General features: G+C 49.6%; 2 long non-coding RNA genes across 4 annotated transcripts; one reads left to right on the top strand and one right to left on the bottom strand.

Moving 5' to 3' along the window:
* Positions 1 to 266: 266 nt before the first annotated feature.
* On the bottom strand, positions 267 to 1,680 carry LOC311584384. The gene is made up of 3 exons (XR_014774848.1): positions 1,610 to 1,680; positions 740 to 879; positions 267 to 370 (listed from the first exon to the last, which is right to left on the bottom strand). It is a non-coding gene; the product is annotated as an uncharacterized lncRNA (long non-coding RNA).
* A 585-nt stretch (positions 1,681 to 2,265) lies between these two features.
* Positions 2,266 to 17,584, top strand: LOC311584383. Of its 3 annotated transcripts, XR_014774846.1 has the most exons (5): positions 2,266 to 2,403; positions 2,519 to 2,592; positions 10,878 to 10,949; positions 11,535 to 11,637; positions 14,350 to 14,413. It is a non-coding gene; the product is annotated as an uncharacterized lncRNA (long non-coding RNA). The 3 variants fall into 3 exon arrangements; XR_014774845.1 differs by lacking the exon at positions 14,350 to 14,413 and adding an exon at positions 15,913 to 17,584 and having other exon boundaries at positions 2,266 to 2,592; XR_014774847.1 differs by having other exon boundaries at positions 2,266 to 2,592.
* The last annotated feature ends 3,888 nt before the right edge of the window (positions 17,585 to 21,472 follow it).

Genomic DNA, 21,472 nt, shown 5'->3' with positions numbered 1-21,472 from the left:
AGGAGGGCTCATTTCTGCCCTAGATCCCGGCAGCCCAGATGTCGCAGTTCCCAGCTCCACCCGGGGCAGCCGGGTGTGGGTTGGTGATCAGTTGTGAGACTTGAATAGATAACCAGGAGGAGAGAAAGGAGACGGGAGGACATCTCCTGGGGAACGTGGAGTTCACGAGAGGCTGCCCAGGAACAGAGACCAGATCCCAGGAGAGGAGGCTGGGGAGTCCGGGCAACACATAGACCGAGGATGAGGGACAACACCAGATCAGGACGTTGCCTGAACACATAGCAATTTAATGTCCCAAGTGCCGCAGGGAAAGCAAGTGTGCTCAGGCCCGGACTTAAAGACGTCAACATCAAATTGCTGCCTGACAAAACTGTGAAGAAAGAAAAAGAAAATCTTAAGTTAAAAAAAAAAAAATCAATCTCACTTTTTATACTCATTTTTCTTCAATTTACATCTAATGTTTCCTTAAGGAAAACCATCTCTTCCATCCCGATACATTACATCTGAAGAAATAACAGCACTGCCCAAATCTCTTTAAATTGAAGGCTCATTTTTCCCCAGGAAACACACGAGCATGTGTAGTCTTGACTTTCATTGTCGCCTCGGGTTTCTGAAGGGGCCCCTCACACTTCCAGCTAGCTGTTTTCAAATTGGAAGATTCCACTCAACTGGAAGTTTCCACCACCACCACCACACCCCCCCCCCCCAACGGGGGACAAGAAACTCCAGGTACACTTACGGATTGATTGTCACACACATTCAAGGACATGTGACACCGCGTGTCCAATTTAAATCTGCTTAGATGGATTTGTTCCCATCAGAACATCCATCCAATGTGTTGGCATTAATCATATTTTTCTTCATGAGCACCTAAAGAATCTGAGAGAATTCGTTGGAAAAAGTGTTGATTTTAAATAGATTAAAATGGAAAGTTAGAGAAAATGACGTTGGCTGTGTCATGGCCACGTGAGCAAGAGCCGAAATTGAGGACGGCTCTTCCCAAGCGAGCTGAGGAGGGCAGGACCTTTGAGTTAGGTTTGCTTATACGGTCTCATCTTGGCCCCATGAGCTGCTCGCACTGGCTTGGAGTTTGGTCTAGGTCTCAAGGGGCTGACTATTAACTGCAGGGGAGTGAGCACCTCAGCTGCCGAGGGGGCTGGTCCACGCGGTCTGATGGCGGGCGGGCTGCAGAGGATAGATTGCACGTGGGGTTAAAGGTTGTGTGCCTAATCTCCCGGAAAAGCAAGAGCTCAGGGAGAAATGCCGCTGAGGGCTTTCCAAGCTGAAACAAAAGGATGCTAACAGCATGAAGATCCATGAAACTACAGACCCTGCGTAAAGCTAAGGACACAGTCGATCTCAGAAGACTGTGTGTGGCACCAGCCATTCTCAACTCTAGTATGAAAAGGCAAAAGTCCTGAGGTTAACTATGGCCTCCCTAATTTGCTAGTGATATATAACAAGACGCTGGCTGGATACAACGACATCCCACTAGTAGAGGTGGAAAGACTGAGTTTACGGTTAAGCTGGACACCCCTCCAGTTCGTTCTCTGATGCTACAGTGAAACACTGACCAAAACCAAATTGAGGAAGGAAGGGTTTACTTCACCTTATAACTCCCAGGTTGTAGTCCTTCCCGCAGGGAAGCCAGGGTAGGATGCAGAGGCAGGACCTGGAGGGGGAGCCTGGAGAGCGGAGCCTGGACAGGAGAACCTGGAGGGGGGAACAAGGAGGGGGAGCCTGGAGGGGGGAACCTGGAAGAGGGAACCTGGATGAAGGAACCTGGAGGAGGAGGGAACCTGGAGGAGGTGGGAACCTGGAGGAGGAGGGAACCTGGAGGAGGAGGGAACCTGGAGGAGGAGGGAACCTGGAGGAGGTGGGAACCTGGAGGAGGTGGGAACCTGGAGGAGGTGGGAACCTGGAGGAGGAGGGAACCTGGAGGAGGAGGGAACCTGGAGGAGGTGGGAACCTGGAGGAGGTGGGAACCTGGAGGAGGTGGGAACCTGGAGGAGGAGGGAACCTGGAGGAGGTGGGAACCTGGAGGAGGTGGGAACCTGGAGGAGGTGGGAACCTGGAGGAGGTGGGAACCTGGAGGAGGTGGGAACCTGGAGGAGGAGGGAACCTGGAGGAGGTGGGAACCTGGAGGAGGTGGGAACCTGGAGGAGGTGGGAACCTGGAGGAGGTGGGAACCTGGAGGAGGAGGGAACTTGGAGGAGGAGGGAACCTGGAGGCAGGAACTGAAACAGAGCTTGGAGGAGTCCTACTTACTGCCTTGCTTCTCCTGTCTTGTTCAGCTACAGGTGCCTGGGTCAGCGTTCCCTTCCCTGGCGCAGGCAGCGTACAGAGTAACTCCAGCTCCAGGGAACCCAACATTGTTTTCAGACTCCAAGGGCATCTGGACACGTGAGTTACACACACACACACACACACACACATGAAATAAAATTTGTAAAGTATGATATATAAAGAAAAAATTTAATTGGTCTTTATAGAAATTAAGGACATTTGCTTTTCAAAGGGCACTACTAAGAAAATGAGAAGCAAATCTTACACTGAGGAAAAGAGTTTTATAATGCACACCTACTAAGCGCGGTAAGCCTGTATTGGGGAAACAAGCAACTCAACTGCAAGCGCTTCCCAGGTGACTGCTGCTTGAGGGGGAGTGCTAGAAAAGTGCGGACCTTTAGGACCTTCCGGTCCCTAAAGCGCTGGCCTCAACCTCCCCACCCTGTGTGAGGACAGAGGCTTCTCAGCTAAAGCAGCACAGGGGCCATGGTGGGAAGCTGGGGGGGAGGGGGGGGCGGTGGAGCGGGGGGGGGGGGGGGGCGGGGAGACAGGAGAGCTGCCTGGTCCTCCTGAGACTGTAGCTCCTCCTTATTTACACAGAATCTGTTTCCCATGTTGGAATTGGATATAAGGGTTGATTCAGAAAATAAATTAAAACTCCTTCGCTTGAAGCCAAAGACTGTGTAATCTCTAGCTCTGAAATTCCCTATTCTGTGTGGTTTCTGAGAGGCTGCGGAGCCCTGAGCATCACATTAGACCACAGGCTGCCTGGAGTCCGGCCAGCAAGGTACATCCCCTGCTGTGCGGCCCTGGGGTGTGTGTGTGTGTGTGTGTGTGTGTGTGTGTGTGTTTGGGGGAGGGGCTCTGTTCTTTATTATTCACCTATAGAACATGAGGAATAGCCTCCATCTGAAAGGCTTTCTGCTTGGATTACAACATGCCCAGCCCTCTTCCAACAGTTCCCGGCCCCTAGTGGGTAAGCATGACAAGAAGACCCACATGTTCCCTTAGTGGCCCTGACTTGTGACTTGCCTTTGTCAGCTGCCCTGAGGAGTGAGTTGGAAAGCAGAGAGTAGAGCAAATCAGGCCGTGACTGTGTCGGGAGGTTGAGGGCGGTGGATGGCCTCTGCTCCTTATTTTCTGAACATAATCTTTCTTTCTAGATAATGACTAGTCTAAATGGTATTTTTAGTATTACTAAAACAGACATTTTCCTGATTACATTACTAACATATGCATTACTAGAAATTAGGAAAATGAATAAAAAAGAAAGCATTAAATAGCACGTGATCCTGCTACTGAGAAGACAAATGCGATTAACATTTTGATTATTTCATATTTTAATTTGAGGTTGCTTTTTTTCCCTGATTCTCTCTGAGAGCATTTTAAATGAATATGTAAATTCATATTTAAAAGTTTATTGTATGCATATTTGCATGTGTGTGTGTGGTTTTATGTCTTTTTTCTCAAGTGAGGTTATGTTGTAATTCTCCACGATATTAAGCATTCTTTGGGAATAACATCTCCATGGCTTTTTGACATTGCATCATACATCTCCACTGTCCGTTGCTTGTCAGAATCTCTCTAATTGGGCCTCTTAGTTGTTCCCAGTTTGCATTGTGTAAACAATGCTGTTATAAATAGCATGGGTGTCAATCTCGGAAGGCTGTGTGTCTCTAGAGGTAGGATTTTGTTGTTGTTGTTGTTGTTTGGTTTGGTTTGGTTTTTTTTCAAGACAGGGTTTCTCTGTGTAGCCTTGACTGTCCTGGACTCGCTTTGTAGACCAGGTTGGCCTCGAATTAGCAAAGATCCACCAGCCTCTGCCTCCCAAGTGCTGGGATTAAAGGCGTGCGCCACCACGCCTGGCTGAGGTAGGATTTCTAAGTTAAACTATTTTAGGCATCTGGTGTATGTGACCGAAGAGTCTGCACGAAGGTCATCAGCCCAGGTGGATGGTGGTGTGGCACGGCACCGTCAGAACGTCTTCACGCTGTTCAGACTCACCTGGACTGCAGTGACTTCATCTGAGGATGTCGGCTACACTGCCACGTCTCACAGGACGTCTCCTTATCACAGCTAGGCTGTGGGGGCCCAGTACAGAGTAGATTTCTTTTTTGAGCCTTTATAGGGAGCATTTTAAAAGCCCCTCCCCTAGGATATAACTTGAGAAGCCTGTCTACATCACAGGATGGCAGGCCCAGCCCTGGCTGTCACTGTGCAGACATGCGGACCCTGACCTCCCCTCCCAAGTGCACACACAGGTTTTTTGAGACAGGGTTTCTCTGTGTAGCCTTGGCTGTCCTAGACTCACTTTGTAGACCAGGCTGGCCTCTAACTCACAAAGATCCGCCTGCCCCTGGGATTAAGTGCTGGGATTAAGGGCGTGCACAGCCACCACCACCGCCCGGCCCAACCACTTTTATTTTTTAAGATTTATTTCATTTTTAATCGTATGCGTGTCAGGGTGATGTGTACAAGTGACTTGAGTGCCCTTGGCTTCTTGGTATGGTGCTGGGACCCAAGCTTCGGCCCTCCTGGCAAGTCCTCCCCCCCTCCCCCCCTCCCCCCCCCGCCAAGCCCCCACTCTCCATAACATTTGTAACATTGATTACAAAACAAAGTTTTGTTGTTTAAGTTACAACGTTCATCTCATCATGGCCTCTTCGTGCACATGGTCACTAGACTCTATTTTCATTTGTTGCCTCCCTCTCTTCCCAGAATTCACCATCTTTGGGGGGGGGCGGGGGATCTAGATTCTGTCTATTAGGGGAAACGTGACTTTTGTCTGTGAGTCTGGCTGTTCTTGGTATGATCTCCAGATCCATGCATTTTCTACGAACGGTTTGGTTTTGTTCATTTCCATAGCCGAATGCTGTTTGGTGAATATGCCACACTCTCTTTACACTGCAGCCATGGGTGACACCTGGCTGAGGTACCTTCACCTGCGTGAACACTGTCATAGGACTCAGGGTCTGCAGGGGGCGGGTGACACTCTGCTCGTCTATCAGGACAGGGTTTTTCTGTGTAGCCTTGACTGTCCTGGACTCACTTTGTAGACCAGGCTGGCCTCCAACTCACAGCGATCCGCCTGCCTCTGCCTCCCGAGTGCTGGGATTACAGGCGTGTGCCACCACACCCAGCGTGACTGTTCTTTATAACCAGCAGGGAACGAGGAGACGTTCATGGATCATGCATCCATTCCCTAGCCCGCCTCAGGATCCGGTCCCAAGTTCAGCATGACAAACGTGATCCAGCTCTGCATGATCCTCCACGGGGGCGCTCTCTGTCTTTCTCTCCGGTCACACATAGACCGTCCGCTGTTTCTCTACAGCTGTTTTAACTCTGTCCTCAGAGAGGCTCCTCCTCCTGATCGGTCAGCGTCGCCCACACAGTCCTGCCCGAGTTTTAGGCAACTCTTGGAGAGCCACTGTGCATCCTTCCCATCACAACACACAAAGAAAACCGTAGTTACGGTTCAAGACTCATACGTACCTGGGGCCGGGGAAGCAGCTCTGGTGGTAGGTGACAGCCTCGGCTTTGATGCCTCCTACAGCACAAACTGGTCATGGAGCCCTATGCCTGAAACCCCGGGACTCAAACGGTGGAGGCAGGAGGATCAAAAGCTCAGAGTCATCCCCAGCTACACAGAGAGTTTGGGCTACAAGAGACTCTGCCTCAAATAAGAGTAAGAAGAAGGCGTAGAAGGAGCGGAGGAGGAGGAAGAAGAGGAAGAGGAGGGGAGGAGGGGAAGGAAGAGAAAGAAGAGGAGGAGGAGGAAGAGGAGGAGGAAGAGGAGGAGGAGGAGGAAGAGGAGGGGAGGAGGGGAAGGAAGAGGAGGAAGAGAAAGAAGAGGAGGAGGAGGAGGAGGAGGACTTGGTGGGGCCTTTGGTTGGACGCAGTATAAACTCTTTGAAGCTTCTCCAGTAACAGGCTTGTTACAAACACATAGGCATGGACAGTAAACAGGTGAAGAACCCCCTGTGCACAAGCAGCCGCCCTGCCCCAGATCCAGGCCTGGCATCCACTGAGAACTCTCCAGCCTGCCGCCCTGCTGTCCTGGTGACTTCGGTGACTCAGGACCAGCATGCCTTTGGGTAGCACATCATTTCCTTCCCTACCTCACGCTGCTGCCTTAGGTGGCTGCCCTGCCACACAGTCCAGGGACCGTCTTGATTCAGCCCCGGTTTCAGCAAAAGAGAATGACTGGGCTAGCTCACTCGAGTGTCTCAAGTGTGGCCCAGACAGCATTGCTTCTGGGGCTGAAGGTGGAGGAATGACACTCTTGTTGGCTTTATATATTGCCAGGGAGAGGGGTTTAGAGTGTCTACTGTCCAAAAAATCGAGAAGCAAAGGCAGGAGGATCGCTGTGAGTTCAAAGCCAGCCAGGTCTACAAAGCGAGTCCAGGACAACCAAGGCTACACAGGGAAACCCTGTCTCAAAAAACAAAACAAAACAAAACAAAATAATAATAGAGTATCTACTGTGTTCCTATGTCACTTTGACAGAAGCTAGAGTTATCTGAAGGCTGGGAACCTCCACAAAATCCAGCTGTAACTCGTTCTCCTAATTAGTGACTGATGCCAGGGCTCCTGCTGTACATGGGCCTGTTCCTGTGCTGGTGATCTTAGGTTCCATAAGAAAGCCAGCCATGGGAGCCAGGCGGTAAGCAGCACCCGCTGAAGCCTGCATCAGCTCCTGCCTCCAGGCACCTAGCCTGTGTGAATTCCTGTCCTAACTTCCTTCAAGGACGGGCTGAGATGTGGAGCTGTAAACCAAACAACCACAAGACTGTGAACTGTGAAAACCTGTTTCTAGTTGTGGTGTGGCTCGGCCCTAGCACAGGAACTTGAACCCAAGAGCTTCCTGTAAACAGCATTAAGTAAAGTCAACCACAGGTGTAGGGCGGGGGCAGGGGGGGGTGTGTGTGTGGGAAGCAAGCAACCAGTTGACAGAAAGTGAACATGGGAAAAAAAGCATACAGAGGAAGCATGAGAGGAAGTCTGGAGGATGGCTAGAGACTCACAGGAAGTAGAAAGGAGGGACATTCAGTTTGAAGGGATTTTAGGACAGTGTGGAGAGGGAGCCAGGGCCTTTTCCTTTTGAGACATTGGCTGAGAAGGGAGGTCAGCCGGGCGGCTTCTCTGCCTCTCTGAGCTAGCTAGTTTTCACCCCAGCATCTGGCTCCTGAGTCTTTACTAGTAAAATCAAACGTTTAAAACAACGTTAAAAAAACGTTTAAACAAACAAACGTTGTTTGTTTAAAAACAACAACCCATGTCTTTCAGTTGGAGAATTAAAAGTGTTTACATGATAGCTGTTATCAGATGCATGCGTTTCTTGTTGTTATTTTATCATTTTTCTCTCTTTGCTCATGCCCTGTTTAGGCTTCTCCCTAAGCATGGCTTCAGTCACGGTAAGCTGGCCTCTGCCCCTGGGCGTTGGGTCATCTAGTCGCATCCCACAGTTGTTCCCAGTTTCCTCATCGTGTCTTCATTTTCCTTTATCAATGTCTGACTATGATCACCCACCAACATTTCCTGTAGGCACCAGCACTCCCCTACTTGGTCTTATGGGTGAAGATTTCAAATGAGCTTTTGTTCAACTTCATCTTTAAAAAAAAAAGATTTGTTTATTTATATCCCAACCAGCTATAATGAGAGCAGATGCCCTAGCTGACGTAGGCATTCAGCATTTGATCTTTGTCTGCCATTTCCTCTTCTTTGATTTCTTAGGATTCAATTACAGAAGAGTTGGAAACTCTTGAACAGATTGAGGCACCTTCATTTTTCTTATTTCTGTGTTTCTATGATGATATTTGCACATCTGTTGAGATCAGTCTCTCTTTCACTTTTGTGTGACAGTCTTCCTAGTGAACAGCCTGTTCAGAGAGAAGGAAGCAAGCTGCATTGACAATAACACAGAACCAGTGAGATAATGTAAATATAGCAAAAAGCCAGTTAAAGGCAGCCGCTGTGCCACCAGTAACAACAGGAAGAATGAGCAAGACAGACACGGAAAACGTAAAAGTTTAAAGTTAATAAAAGTAAAATTAAAAAGAATAATATGAACAAAGGGGGATTGGGAAAGAAAAATGACAAAAAGAAGCAAGGTTTTTAAAGGAAGAGAAAAGGAAAATGAGAAAAAGCATGAAAGATGAAAATCTAGTTAAAAATAAGTAAATGAAATTGTAAGACTTTATGGGAAGGAAGGAAAGAAAGAGTGTAAAAAGGAGGTGGGGGAGGGGAAAGGGGCTTCCTTCTAACCAAGGCAAGACCCCCACCCCACCCCCCCACCCCACCCCCTGGGCTTTCTTAGCCTCTCCACAGAGTGACAGCTGGGATTTCCAAAGCACTGGCCAGTGCTTGCCTAGAAGTGGTTGTTACTTCTCCCTGGATCCATCAGGTAAAGGGCAGGGCAGTGGTGTAGCCAGTTTCCTTCTGTTTCCCCCTCATCACTCCCCCCCCCCTGCCGTTTCGCCCCCATCACTACATAGAAGAGAAGGAAGGATAAAAGGAAGAGAGAGACTGAGATGCCTGAATCTCATTTTCCTTTTGTTTCTTTCTTTCTTTTTTTTTTTAACCTATACCGCTGAACAACCAGCAGCCACTGACTCGGCCTCTCAGGGCTTTAGCATTTGTGTACCCTCTGAAAAGTTCCCAGAATTCCAAACGTCAAACAATCACAGAAACTATCTGCTGCTGGCCAAGCCATGCTTCTGCTAGAGCACAGGGCAAATTATAGTCAGCTGTTACAGACAGGCCAGAGCAGCCCCACGTCCCCACACCTGGGATTAAGACAAAAACACATTCTTGTAATATTTTTGTGTTTTTAAAGAAACCAAAATTCCAAACATCTCACTATGTACTGGAGTGCGTGGGCGCCTTGTTTTAACCCTTTCTGTTCCCACCGAGAAGGTTGGTGCTGTAGACTGAGCCCCGCTCCTGCACACCCCCAATTTCTGTGGAGCCAGTTGATGATACTTTGTTGGGGGATAGGGGATCCTTTTTTCTTCCGTCTTCTTCCTTACCAATCCAGTCACCAGAGGGCTTCTACAGAGATAGGGCAGCCCATGCCTGCAAGGGTGTGGCGCCTGGCCTGGCTGTGATGAACCCCCAAATGCCTCAGAGTGCAGGAAGGGACAACTGAGCTACACCGTGGAGCAGAGGCACAGTGGGAATGGAGCGAGGCTCTGACTTGGTCTCAGCAAAGCCACTTAACTGCTTTTGCTTCTTTAACCGTAGCTGCCACTGCGCCCTTCCAGTGCCTGTCCCCCAGTCATAAGACCCTCAGCAGCCATGCGGTTAACTCTTGTCAACTAGGACTTAGTCTCTGCCTGAGACACACCTCTGGGTGAACCTTCCACAACACACACACACACAAATGCCCTCACCGTCCACAATACACACACACACACACACACACACACACACACACACACACACACACACACGAATGCCCTCACCTTCCACAACACACACACACACTTTTTTTCTAGAACTCCTTCAGCCGACACATCACTATTCCCTTTACACAAACAAGGAAATTGAGGCACAAAGTAGTAAACTTAACCAAAGTCACACAGCTAGTTCAAGTGAGCTTTTGCTGTGGGCTGAGCTGCGGAGCCAAATCTCTGCTCTGGAAGCGAGGCCTTTGTGTCACTGCCGGAGGATGGAGTCCTAGGGTCTTTTCGGTCCATCTGGTGGTAGTAAGTAAAGTATCTCTCTCCCGACTGACAGACTGGTATTTCTTAGCCTTTATAGACCAGCAAAATAGGAAACCCCACTGTACCAACACCCCAGGCAAGCTCTCCAGCCACCTCCATGGCCAGCGGGCTTAGCTCACCCAGAAAGTGCTGACCTGTCATTAAGTCAGTGGACAGGCCTTCTCCCAGCCTCCTGGAATCCTTCCCAGTTAGCCAGCAAGTAAGTGAAAGACGACAGGGTTACACTTGTGGTTTTTTTGTTTTTTTTTTGTTTGTTAGTTTGATTTTTGGTTTTGTGAGACAGGGTCTCTCTGTGTAGCCTTAACTGTCCTGGACTCACTTTGTAGACCAGGCTGGCCTCCAACTCACAGCGACCCGCCTGCCTCTGCCTCCTGAGTGCTGGGATTAAAGGTGAGTGCCACTACGCCCAGCAACAGGGTTACACTTGATAGGGTTTCACAGGCCAGCCTAAAGGCGCTTTCCTCACCCAAGCGTGCTCTGCTGGTGGCCACACACACCTGCAAGGGAAACAGCGCAGGACAACCCAGCGGTGCCACCCTGCAACAGAACACAGCTTATCACCAGCCCAGGTAGCCGCTCTGGAGACGTAGGTGCAGTTTCCCGTTTAGTGTATTCCTTCTGAAGTCACTGCAGCTAACACACTTACAGACCAGGGCAGAAGGGAAGCCGACCGCAGGCGCTTCAGACAGTTAGGAAACTGCGCGTGGCTCTTCTCGTCCAGTCGGCTGCTGGGGTGCCGATGGGCTTTCCTTTGGGTTGCGTCCCTTTTTTTTTTTGTTCTACGGGCGTGTATACTTCTGTGCACCGTGCTCCCGACACGTTAGTCGTATTTGTTAATCCTCACAGCAAATATGTTTCATTTCACAGATGTGGAAAAGGCGTGGCTCAGAGAGGTCAGAAGACAAGGTCACCGCACCGCTTGGTTTCACCGACACCAGGGTAAGTACCTGCAAGAAACGGATTAAAACACACAGCTTTTTTTTTTTAAATGAATTTTCTTTTTTCTTTTCTTTTAGATTTACTTATTTATTATGTATTCAGCATTCTGTCTGCATGTACACCTGCAAGCCAGAAGAGGGCACTAGATCTCATTATAGAAGGTTGTGAGCCACCATGTGGTTGCTGGGAATTGAACTCAGAACCTTTGGAAGAACAGCCAGTGCTCTTAACCTCTGAGCCATCTCTCCAGCTGACAACAGAGATTTAAAAAATTTTTTATTTCTGCTTTTTTGGAGAATGTCACATATAAGTAATGTGTTTATACCCTTTCCTTCCCACTCTCTCCCAAGTCCAACTACTCGTGTGTGTGTGTGTGTGTGTGTATGTGTGTGTGTGTGTGTGTGTGTGTGTGCGCGCAGGGTTTCTCTGTGTAGCCTTGGCTGTGTTGGAACTCCCTCTGTAGACCAGGCTGACCTCGAACTCCCAGAGATCCGCCTGCCTCTGCCTTCTGAGTGCTGACGTTAAAGGTGTGCGCCACCACGCGCGGCCAAGGCTTCTCCTTCAGTGTTGCTCTTATGTGTTCAGGTTGGCCACTTGGGCCTGGATAACCTATGGAAACTTATCTCTGGAGAAGACTGATTCTCACTCTCTCAGCAGCCACTGATTTCCCGTAGCGCTTCATCTCCAGGTGAGATCTCCATCCGTATCCCCGTGATGTCACTGGGATGGCAACTGGTGCTGTCACTGTGTGGGTCTTGTTCAGGCGGCCATATTGCTACGGTTTCATGGGTGTGACTCGGTCATATAGAGAGAGACCTACCCTGCGGCCGATGCCCTGGTTCTAAAACAGGATCCACTTGGGCTCTTGTCAGACCATGCTGGCGAGCTCCCTTGCCTCTGGCCTGTGCTGAGGCTGTACCTGCCGAAGGACGTGACAAGCAGGACTGCTCACCTCAAGGCAGCCGGGATGTGCAGACAGAGAGGGAGGGCCAGCGAGCTGGGGTTCCCCAGGACATGCTGCCAAGAGCCCACTTTCTCCAGGCAGCCCTGCCCCTGAAGTTCCCAGCAGCTCTCAGAGCAGAGCCACCAGCCAGGGACTAAGCCTTTAACACAGGAGCCTGCAGGGGTGCATTTCATATTCAAAGCGTAACTGTCACAAAACCAGGACATATGGGAACCGAGATCCGTGCTGGACTCTGCTGTCCCATGCTCTATGCCTTTCATTTCATTGTCCTCTGTCATCACAACCGCTGTGTGAACCCTTCATCCCTGCAACTTAAGGCAACGTTAAGGCAAAGGTCACCTCTTCTAGACTCTGTTTGTGAGTGGCTGCCTCTGCGTTAGGGACGGGGCCATGCTCCGCCCACTCCTCCTCTCAGCTCTGTGACCCGCTGTGCATGCTGCTGCCACAGTCTCTGCGAGATCACTGATCGCTGACCCCGCTGACTTGGGGGCTTTGTTTTCTTGGTGTCCTCCCTCCCCTCTGGCTCTTACACTCCTTCACACACACACACACACCCTTCCTGGGCAAGGTTTCCTGAGCCCTGGAGGGAGGGATTTTTAGTTTTTCTCTAAGAGAATCTCACTGGGGAAACAAACTACTCTTGGGGGTACACTGGACACCCAAAGCAGATGCAAAAAAGTAAACTCAGTGCTGTCTCTGGGGGTTTCTTGTGTTGTAATGGCGTGCCAGAGCTTTATAAACAATCTTCATTTTTACCTTCATTTTTTAAAAAAGATTTATTTATTGTTATGTATGCAGTGCTCTGCCTGCATGTACATCTGCAGGTCAGAGGAGGGCATCAGATCTCATTATAGATGGTTGTGAGCCACCATGTGGTTGCTGGGAATTGAACTCATGACCTCTGGAAGAACAGTCAGTGCTCTTAACCGCTGAGCCATCTCTCCAGCCCTTTACCTTCATTTTTATTCTGTCTTATTTCGTTTATATATTTTAAAAACTGTTTTCTCTTTTTATCCTACAGTTCCTTTGTGCATGTGTGTGTCTGTGTGTGTGGATATATATATATATATATAGGCTTCCAGTTTAGTGTTTTTGTGGGAATCCTGAGTGTGGGAAAGCGTGGGTCTCTGCATCTATATCTGTTTCGTGTGTCTTTTCTTGGGTTCTTTCCTTCTGTTTGTTTGTTTTGTCCTATTCCCGTGTGTCAGTTCTATCACTATATTACATTATGTTATAGTTATTATATTATATTATTTATGTTTGTTTTCTAATGAGAGATACAAAGGGGATGTGCCCAGCTTGGAGGGGAGACACAGAGAAACTGGGAGGAGTAAAGGGAGGGAAAACCATATCCAGGATACAGTAAATGAGAAAAGCATCTATGTTCAATAAAAGGGGAAAAAAGTCACCTCTACAGCTGGAAGCGGCCAGGGGTGCACAGACCCTGCAGACACTGTGCCGTGGAGAAGGGTGCCAGTGCTACCTCAGCTCTTCCTTGGGCTTGAGATAGAGTCTTTAGTGGAGATATATTTTTGCCCTTTGAGTTAGAGACTACTTTTACCCAAAATGAATTAATTTATGTTCAGTACAATATCTTCTAAATAATTTTTAATTTGGTAGAATATTTCAAAAGGAATGCAATAGCCAGCAGCTCCCATCAGCCACCTTGGTCATCACAGGCCAGTAGCAGCTCCCATTAGCCACCGTGGTCACAGGCCAGGCTGGTCTTTACTTATGTTTAAGTGGTTAGGATGCTGTGGATGTGAAACACGGCATCAATTAGGGCAAATCGACCAAAGGTTAATTTGTCAGAGCCCCAGCAGACGCGATGGCCTGTCCTTGTGCTCCAGGCTCTGACAAGTGGACAACTGGCCGTGCACCCACCCTACCTTAGGAGGGTAAAGAACTGTTTTAGAGGAAGCCAGTGGGGCAGAAGGCAGGGCAGGGGGTGTTTGAGCTCTTGAATTCTAATCAAACTATAAACAAGAGCTTATGATACAGGAAGCACCCAGAATTTCTCATGTATGACCCCCCTTTGGGGGTTTCAGTGTAAGGAGAATTTAATCATACAACTGTCCTTCGAGGGTATCACACCACCGCATTTGCCTCTAGCACAAGCAACTGAAAGACATAAACAATAGACTCTGAAATCTTGGTGCTCTGGGGTGGGTTTTACAAAGAACACTCAGGAAGCCAAGGCTGAGTCTCTGAGCTGCTTTCAGTCTCAAGAGCTTTCCTGCTCAGTGATACCCTCCATGCATAGGGCAGCCAGCTGCAGTGAGACCCCTGCATGCACAGGGCAGCCAGCTGCAGTAAGACCCCCCATGCACAGGGCAGCCAGCTGCAGTGAGACCCCCCCATGCACAGGGCAGCCAGCTGCAGTGAGACCCTCCACCCACAGGAAAGCCAGCTGCAGTGAGACGCCCCCATGCACAGGGCAGCCAGCTGCAGTGAGACCCCCCATGCACAGGGCAGCCAGCTGCAGTGAGACCCTCCACCCACAGGGCAGCCAGCTGCAGTGAGACGCCCCCATGCCCAGGGCAGCCAGCTGCAGTGAGACCCTCCATGTACAGGGCAGCCAGCTGCAGTGAGACCCTCCATGTACAGGGCAGCCAGCTGCAGTGAGACCCCGCATGCATAGGGCAGCCAGCTGCAGTGAGACCCCTGCATGCACAGGGCACCCAGCTGCAGTAAGACCCCCCATGCACAGGGCAGCCAGCTGCAGTAAGACCCCCCATGCACAGGGCAGCCAGCTGCAGTGAGACCCCCCATGCACAGGGCAGCCAGCTGCAGTGAGACCCTCCATGCACAGGGCATCCAGCTGCAGTGAGACCCTCCACCCATAGGGCATCCAGCTGCAGTGAGACCCCCCCATGCACAGGGCAGCCAGCTGCAGTGAGACCCTCCACCCACAGGGCATCCAGCTGCAGTGAGACCCCCCATGCACAGGGCAGGCAGCTGCAGTGAGACCCTCCACCCACAGGGCATCCAGCTGCAGTGAGACCCCCCATGCACAGGGCAGGCAGCTGCAGTGAGACCCTCCACCCACAGGGCATCCAGCTGCAGTGAGACCCCCCATGCACAGGGCAGGCAGCTGCAGTGAGACCCCCCATGCACAGGGCAGGCAGCTGCAGTGAGACCCTCCACCCACAGGGCAGCCAGCTGCAGTAAGACCCCCCATGCACAGGGCAGCCAGCTGCAGTGAGACCCCCCATGCACAGGGCAGCCAGCTGCAGTGAGACCCTCCACCCACAGGGCCAGCTGCAGTGAGACCCCCCATGCACAGGGCAGCCAGCTGCAGTGAGACCCTCCACCCACAGGGCCAGCTGCAGTGAGACCCTCCATGCACAGGGCAGCCAGCTGCAGTGAGACCCCCCATGCACAGGACAGCCATGTGTTAGTTTCCTGGGGACTCATCACCTGGTTCTTGGCTTGCCCTAAGAGAAAAGGAATCGCGTGAGTACCTCAATCTTCTACTCTCTGTTCTGACGCCTGGCAGTTTGTCACAGTCCCAAAGACCTGAAGACCCGGCACTCTTCACCAGTTCCCTTGGTGGACTTAACGGGAGACCCCAGCAAAGACCCCGGGTTTGGGCTTCACCCTTCTCCAGGAGGCATCTGGCTACGGAGAGGAGGTGGGTGTGAGAGCCGCCAGCAGTGGTGTCAGGTGGGTCTGTAAGCAATCTTTTCAGTGGACCAGATGCTGTTGCTCATCCTAACTTGACAGCTGAGGTGAGCTTGGTCACTTGGTCTTGCCTTACGTCCTGCCACATGACAATTTAGTGACCATTCATTGGGTGGTTTCCAACATTCAGTAAATACAGCTCTACACCCAAGACACGGGGAGAAAGAGCTGGTCCTCATCCTCAAAGACCTCAGCAGCCTTGTAGCAGGGAACACCCAATTTCTCTTAGTAACAGTTCTTGGTAAAAGCATAAGATAAAAATGGAGAACTTTTGATGTTTTCTGGGATTATGGGACCTTTTGTTTTTCTTTTTAGGTGGGGCTCACTGTGTAGCCTTGGCTGGCCTGGAGCTCACAGTGAGAGATGCCTCTGCCTCCTGAGTACTGGGACTAAGGTATGCGCCAGGACCCCAGCTGAAGCTTTGCACCTTGTAGAAATAATTAAGATTTGTCAATGTTCCTTCTCCAGACCCAGTCACAAAAAGGTGTACGCCCACACACATACATAGACACACACATAAACACACATACATACATAGATACAAACACACACATATATAGATACACACACACATAAACACAGACACACAAACACACACATATATACATAGATACAGACACACACACATACACAGATGCATACATACATAGACACAGACACACACACATACATAGACATAGATACACACATACACACACATCTTTCAAAGCAAGAGAGGACTCAAGATGCCTTTAGAGCCTATGGCAAGCCTGTTATCTTTTAATATAGAATTTGTTTGCAGGAAAACCTGGTGGATTAAGGTTTAAGAAAAGCCCTGGAATCCTAATTAGCATCTGATTGGCAGGAGCACCCCAGCCAGGTTCATTAGGGCTTTGTGCATGCACGGCTGTTATAGACTCCTCATTCAATCCATCAGCTAAGAGTTGAGCCCTGCTGTTTACCAGCCACAGTGCTGGGCACTGAACATGTAATTCACAGACACACGACACAGACCACGCCCCACACGACACAGACCACGCCCCACCCGACACAGACCACGCCCCACCCCTCACACACACACCACCAGCACCACCACCAGCACCACCACCAGCACCAACACCAGCAGCAGCAGTAGCAGCTTGACCTTACTGATACTTAGAATCAAGCAAGGAAGACCAACATCAGTGTCAAACTGCTCCTGAGGTGAGGAAAAGCGTACAGCATCGTGTGAGGATGCAGGGTGGGGCACGCGGCTAACCGCTGGCAGGCCCCGGAGAAGCTGATCTTCACGAACTTCACGTGGGGCGGACGATGTGATGGTCGAGCATATTCCAGAGGAGAAGGAGTGAAGGAAAGGAAATGGGCTGGGCTAGTGCCCGTGTGCGAGGCCACTTAGGCTCCAGAGAACCTTCCGAAGCTTCTGAGAGGTCAGCGGTGAGTTCACGAAGATGCGAGTGGTATTGCTCTTTTCACTGGACTGATTGGCATTTTCACTGACGGTATTATGAAGGCACCGGTGGGCAAACTTCTGGCTCCTCAGTACTAATCAAAGCAGAGGCACCGGGACACCCTGGCCGTCATTGTATTAATATCCTTCACCCTGTGCACCTGCAGGAACTATGCTCCCCCTCCCCCCCACACACACACCTGTCACTTAACAACACCTCTGATTAAGCAGAAGTTATTTCTTTTATTAAATCACAGCCCTGGAGCATTCATCTTTTTAATATTCTGTGTGGCAAATGGGAAGCTCGCACAAAGTGCTTCCTCTACACACGGCAGCGGCGATGGTGTTGGTCGTGAAGAAAAGTGTCTGTCTGGTGTTGTTGGATTGCAAAGAGAGCTAGCTGCCTCTATTGTTGAAACACTGTTCCCCACCCTCACCCCTGCCCCGGGGAAGAAGAACTATATTAAAATTTTTTTAAACCTGACAAACTATGGCTATTCAAACTTGGTTAGTTGCCAGAGATTTTCTTGTAAATGAATAAATCAAGACTTTGACACTTCAAGGAAAGTGACTGACAGCATTTGTTGTCAAAGATAAAATTCAGGCTTCCAAACACAGTAGCAGTAGCCACACCCAAGGGCTTGAGAGGTGTCACTTAGGGGTTTCAGTGAGACTGCTGTGGCGCTAGTTAATGCCACTTCTCAGTGGTATAGAGTTAAGTGTGTCAACATTTAGACAGCTGTATAGCTCAGTGCACCAATCTTTCCCTTGGTGGGAAGGGACTCTTTACCTTGGGGTGGTCAGAGCTGGAACCTAAGCTCACCTGTGGGTAAAGGACCCATCAGCGCTCAGGAGGGCCTGGTGGACTTTAGTGTACACAGTTTCATGACACCCCAACCTGTGCCCCCACCTTGAACTCCTGAACCTCTTGCCTCTGCATCCAAGTGCTGGATTAGGGCTCCCTTCCTGCTAAGCAAGCACCTCAGCAGCTGTGCCCCACTCCGCTCTCTAGCTGCCTTTTAAGAGACAACCAGTTGTTCAGCTTTGATCTGGCGTTCAGGAAGAGCATCTGCAGCACTCAGAGAAAGCCCTTGTTGTTTGGGGTTTTGTTTTGTTTTGTTTTATAGTCCTGGGGGTAAAACCCAGGGCCTCTGCAGGCTAGGCAAGTGTTGAGCCTCTCAGCTTCACCTCAGCCCCAAAGCATACATTTGGGGCCTGTGAGAAGGTGCTTGCTGCCAACCCTCATGACCTGCGTTTGACCCAGAGAACCACGTGGTAGACGGAGAAAAGCAACTCCTACAAGTGTGCGCACATGCACACACACACACACACACACACACACACACACAAAACCACATCGATAGACAGAGTGATAGAAATATGCTTGTATCGTTCTCCTCCTGCGGCTGACGGTGAGGTGGGTAACAACAGCTCCAATGAATCACCCACTCAAACCATACAGAGTCTCTGTCGATGGCCAGGGCTGCAAATACGGTCTGAACTTGTCCTAGCCCCGGGGAGGACGTCGTTGGTATTAAGTTGGACTAAAATAACTGCTCTTGAATGGAATTGTTCATGACCATCTACTCAGTGAAAGAGGTCACGCTATCTCTTTGGACATAACATTTGGGGGGACAAAAGTGTTGTTTGATATTTTTCAAGACCGAGTCTTTCTGTGTAACCCTGGCTGGCTTAGAATTTGCTTTGTAGACCCGGCTGGCCTTGACCTCACAGACATCCATATGCCTTTGCCTCTTAGCAGCTGGATTTGAAGTTATTAGCTACCACACTGACCAAAAAAAAAAATTTTTTTTTATAAGTCTTCAAAAGTAATGCTTTATTTACATATTTATTAGTCAAGGTTCTCTAGAAAATAGAACTGACGATATAGATATATAGATATATTATAATAAATTCCACATACATACATACACACACATGTATATGGGATTTATTACAGTGTTTTATGTGCTGTGCTCCAGCTAGCCCAGCAATGGCTGTCTCCTGACAGAACATCCAAGGATCCAGTACTGTCCAGTCCACAAGGCTGGCTGTCTCCGCTGGTCGCCCGAGTTCCAAAGAAACAGGCTCTAACGCTGCTGAAGTGAGAGTGAGGGCTAGCAGCCAAGACCCTGCACCATCAGTCTGCCCTCCATGACAGCAGCCATGAGAAGGTGGCCCCAGATTTAAGGTGGATCGTCCCACCTTAAGTGGTCTACAATGTAGGGGTGCCCTCCCTCCTCAAATGACCCATTAGGTAATAATCCCTCCCAGGTGCGCCCTGTGGTGTTAGTTAATTCCAGGGGTAAAACCAAGGGCACAGCCAAGAGCAGCAGTCACAAACTACCTTTTCCATAAAAGGCCAGATTCTTTTCATATAACACCACAACAGAAAGGATGGCAACTGAATCCAGAAAGCGATGGGAAAACCCAGCTGCTTTTTCTTTTTTAACGCCTATTTTATTTACTATAATTCATACACATTACATCCCGATTGTAATCCCCTCACTCTCATCTTCCCATTCCCACCCCCCTCCCTCTTCTGTCCTATTGCCCCCCCCAGACCTCTGCCGAGGGGTCCTCCTCCCCCACTGTCTGGCCACAGCCTATTAGGTCTGTCAGGGTAGCCTGCATGCCCTTCCTCCGTGTGCCCACTAGGCCATCTTGCCAAGAGGCAGTGACCAAAACCTGGGCACCAGAGTTCATGTCAGAGGTTCAGCAGCAGTGCCCACCACAACCAGGCGTGGTGTGATGGCGCACACCTTTAATCCCAGCACTCAGGAGGGCAGAGGCAGGTGGATCTCTGTGAGTTCGAGGCCAGCCTGGACTCACAAAGCGAGTCCAGGACAGCCAGGGCTTGACAAAGAAACCCTGTCTCAGAAAAACAAAGCAAAACGAAAACTTTACAAAACTCAGCTGTTTTGAGTTAATTCAGACATTTAGAAAATGCTGCTGTTAGCTTGTTTTGGGGGAAGTAGCTGCTTTTCATAAAAAAATATTCATACCAAAACTTATTTGTTTTTACTATTAATAATTTAAATAAATTACAAATGCATATTTTTTAATTCCTGACATGAAAGTATTGATTTATGTAACCCGCATACATAAAAGCCTCTTCAACTATCAAGATTTCTCACAGGTTTGAAGGAGGCCTCTGACCCAGATGTTCTAGAACTTTCATAGTAACCTAGAAGTGCTGACTGTCAGGGGCCAAACGCCTCCTCCACTTATTTCCCTCTCAGCTGGGATCAGGCGCACTTGGGACAGCAGCCGGCCACCTACCCGCCGCTCAGCAGCCTTCAGGCGTCCATTTTGTGGCTGCACTGTAGCACAGAAAGCTGGAATGTGGCAAGCAGGCTCTTCGCCCTTCTGATGTGTCACTGCTGACAGCTCAAGCAGCAGAGCCCGTCACACAAACGTCACCAGACTGTAAGTGGACTGGGGAGTGCGAGGAAGCCTGCGAAGGTTTAGGGAGCTGAACGTGGCTCTCACTGGTCCACGCAGAGACCTTGTTACGAGAAACTGAGGCCCCACAGTGAGGGAGGGCGGGCAGGTGAGAGACATGACGCCCAAGGCGTGGAACCTATGGGCCGAGGAAGCAGAGGCCAGATTTTGCAGACCACAGGAGGCTCAGTCTAGAATCCAACTAGAGTTGTCCAGATACCCAGCTCGGTTAAGAGGGTTGGCGGCAGCAGCTGGCTTTGTCTTTTGAAGGATTTTGGAGGCTGTGGAAGAAACTGACCACAGAGAAGCTGATCTTACTGCTCCATTCCTGTCTTAAACTCTGGCTGATTCCCATCAATGCTAATGCCAGGCTTGCCAGTTGGAAGTCATGTAAAAACAGGGCCAAGAAGACCCATGATTTTTATTTATTTTTTTATTTTTTATTTTTAAAATTTTTTTTTAGTTTTTTGAGACAGGGTTTCTCTGTGTAGCCTTGGCTGGACCCGTGATTTTTAAAAACCACGCTTATCTTTTATGTATAACAATATAATTTAGTTCTTAGCTATCTTAGTAGAACCTGGTACCACTGAGGCAACAGGGTTAGTCAGGAGGCTTGTCCAGATAAAGGACTGCATTTTTACATGTCCCCTTCCTTGGAGCACATGGCGAAGCAACCCACATTCTAGCTGTTTCAGTAACCAAATGACAGAAAGGACATAGCTGTCCCACTCATCTGCCTCTCCACCCGTCTACCTAACCACCCGCCCATCCATCTGTCCATCCATCCATCCACCCATCCATCCATCCATCCATCCATCCATCCACCCATCCATCCATTTGTTGATTCACCATCTGTCCATCTATTTATCACACATACACACACATACATACATACACACACACACACACACACACACACACACACACACACACACACACACACTCTCACAGTCTTGCGTCCAGGACAAACCCCTGGGCCTCTGCCCGTTAAGGGTCACCCAATGC

Source organism: Acomys minous (genome assembly GCF_964271855.1).
Source record: "Acomys minous genome assembly, chromosome: 15".
NCBI classification, from domain to species: domain Eukaryota; kingdom Metazoa; phylum Chordata; class Mammalia; order Rodentia; family Muridae; genus Acomys; species Acomys minous.
This window is presented reverse-complemented; position numbering and strand designations above follow the sequence as displayed.